The 2,500-nt window shown below is 39.2% G+C and overlaps 1 protein-coding gene across 1 annotated transcript in view; it reads right to left on the bottom strand.

Moving 5' to 3' along the window:
• Positions 1 to 2,500, bottom strand: part of nrn1a (neuritin 1a) — a 9,974-nt gene that overhangs the window by 6,246 nt on the left and 1,228 nt on the right. The window lies entirely within an intron of this gene.

The following is a 2,500-nucleotide window of genomic DNA, read 5'->3' as shown; positions in this document are numbered from 1 at the left end:
TTAAAGGTCAAAGGCCTCACACACGTGCAGCAGCAGCAGGATGGATTTTACACTGAGCTGAAACTGTCTGTTTCCTATAACATCACTATGGCATCACTATAACTTATGATATTAATATGATATAATTTGAACAGCCTGTTCAACACGTCAACACCTCGTATCCTATAATAGTCAAACTATTTTGGATCTATAGTATCAAATTTTAATAATTACAAAATCTTATATTAGCATATTGACGGAGTCACTGAACATCTCCAGCGGACGAACAGTTTCTTCATTTCCATAAACAATGTTTGACCATATTATTATACATATACTAATAAATAATATATATATACGTCTAATATGGGACATAAGCAGTTCATGTGTTGACTACAATTGGACTTTATTGTGGTTTATTTAATGAGAGTTTACCTCTTATTTTATAATATCACTGCTTACTCTTCAGTATTTTTAATATCAGCCCACTCGTGTTCATCCATACATTTTTTTCTTCTCCTGATTTTTCTTTTGCACATTTGACATCAGTGTTTTATTAATGTCCCTGTGATGTTCTTTATTAAATCTTCGGTTTTATTAACGCTACATGAATTAAAAAAAATATATTTTTAATATTTTCTTCAATATATTTCAGTTAGTTGTGTTTAAACTCAACCCTCTCTCTCTCTCTGTCTCTCGACCACTGTATGTTGGAGGCATTACATCATCTCGTTTCTCCCGCGTCTTCTCTGCGCCACTGACATCATCATTATTACTATTCTCTCTCGTTTTTTCAGTCAAACGGACCAATCAGCTTCAAACACGGTCACCGGTACACATGAATGAAGACACACACACACACACACACACACACACACTCTCTCTTCAGCATTTTCCTCTTTTTTTCCACAACGTGTATAAATTATTCATGAGGACATTTATCATAAATAAAAACGAGACTGAGTTCAGTCGCGCGAAAAGTGAAACGTCTTCATCTTCACGTCAGTTCGAACTCTTTTCAGTTTTCAGACGAAAAACGACCTTTTATTTTTCCTCAGATTCTCTAAAATTAAATAAAAACAACAATAATCTGTGAATGTTTTTGTTTTATTTCGATTATATCTTTTCAAATTTTCATCTTCAGAGCTGCAGGTCTTTTTCTTTTTCTTTGGTTAATTTTGGTTTTGTTCATTTCTATTTTATTTATCTTTTATGTCCCAAAATCCGTTTTATCTAATTTCTCTCTTATTTTTCCTCTTTATATGTTTAATATAAATATATATATAAATATTCCAGTTTTCATGTTTTTTTAAATTTCTGTTTCAAACCAGGACAATCCCTCGATCACACGCTGACGCGCGCAAAGCTTCTTTTTTTTACGCACAAAACACACAACACACACACACACACACACACACACGGACACACACACACACACGGACACACACAGTTGCCTGCAGTGCATCGCTGCCAGGAGAGCGTGTTGGCGCTCCCACGGACACGCCCACCTCCGACACACGAGGACATTTTTCGCGCGTAAAACAACCCCCATAAGAGCCAAAACACCCAGGAAACATATGAAATCATCATCGACAATAATCTGCACGAGACCGAGTTTGATCAAACGTCGAGTGTCACGTGTTGTTTTTATTGTCTTTTAAATGAAAAGACGATCTTTGAGGCTGACAGCCAATCACAGGCGAATACAACACATCTGCGAGGAGGGGGCGGTGCGGGGGGAACGATCTCATCTGATGATTATTAATTATTATCTTGTAAATGAAAATTATTCTGTGTGAAATTTTTCAGCCTTGATTTTCACTCTGGTCTCAAACCGGATGTGAAATCAGAGAAACGAGAAACAAACGCTCCAGAGACACGTTTCACTTTTTACTCTCTCTCTCTCTCTCTCTCTCTCTCTCTCTCTCTCTCTCTCTCTCTCCCTCTCTCTCTCTCTCTCTCTCTCTCTCTCTCTCTCTCCCTCTCTCTCTCTCTCTCTCTCTCTCTCTCTCTCTAACAATAGCACGAGGAGGATTCTGCGTCGTGAATAATTCAGCATCTCTCTCTGCCACCATTACACACACACACACACACACACTCTCTCTCTCTCCTCCTCCACAGCCTCGTTATGCAACAGAAACCATCTCCATGTTTCTCTGCAGCTTCGTGTTTCGTCGCTTCCAGACATTAGACGGGTCCCGGTGAAGCTGCTGCTCTGACGTCACACGCCTCGTTTGTATCGACGTGATTTTATTTTAGAAGGTTTTTGTTTTTTTAAATATATATATTTTTTAAATCATGCAGGGTGTCTTATTTTCCACCGTGCACGAGGCGGGTGCACGCCTGCTGTTGCGCGCATGCACATGGAAAATATCTATGTATTTTTTGGGACATTGTGTTTTCGTGAACATATTGAAATAAAAGCAGCAGCTGTAGTTGTAATAAACGTGATGATGAACTAGTTGTCGCCCCGCAGACTGTGCGGGTGTGACGGCGCAGCTCCGCGCCCTCGTCCCGCACA

The sequence above is a fragment of the Scophthalmus maximus genome, chromosome 21 (assembly GCF_022379125.1).
Source record: "Scophthalmus maximus strain ysfricsl-2021 chromosome 21, ASM2237912v1, whole genome shotgun sequence".
NCBI lineage: Eukaryota > Metazoa > Chordata > Actinopteri > Pleuronectiformes > Scophthalmidae > Scophthalmus > Scophthalmus maximus.
The sequence above is the reverse complement of the archived record's forward strand: the minus strand, read 5'-3'. Positions and strand labels throughout refer to the sequence as shown.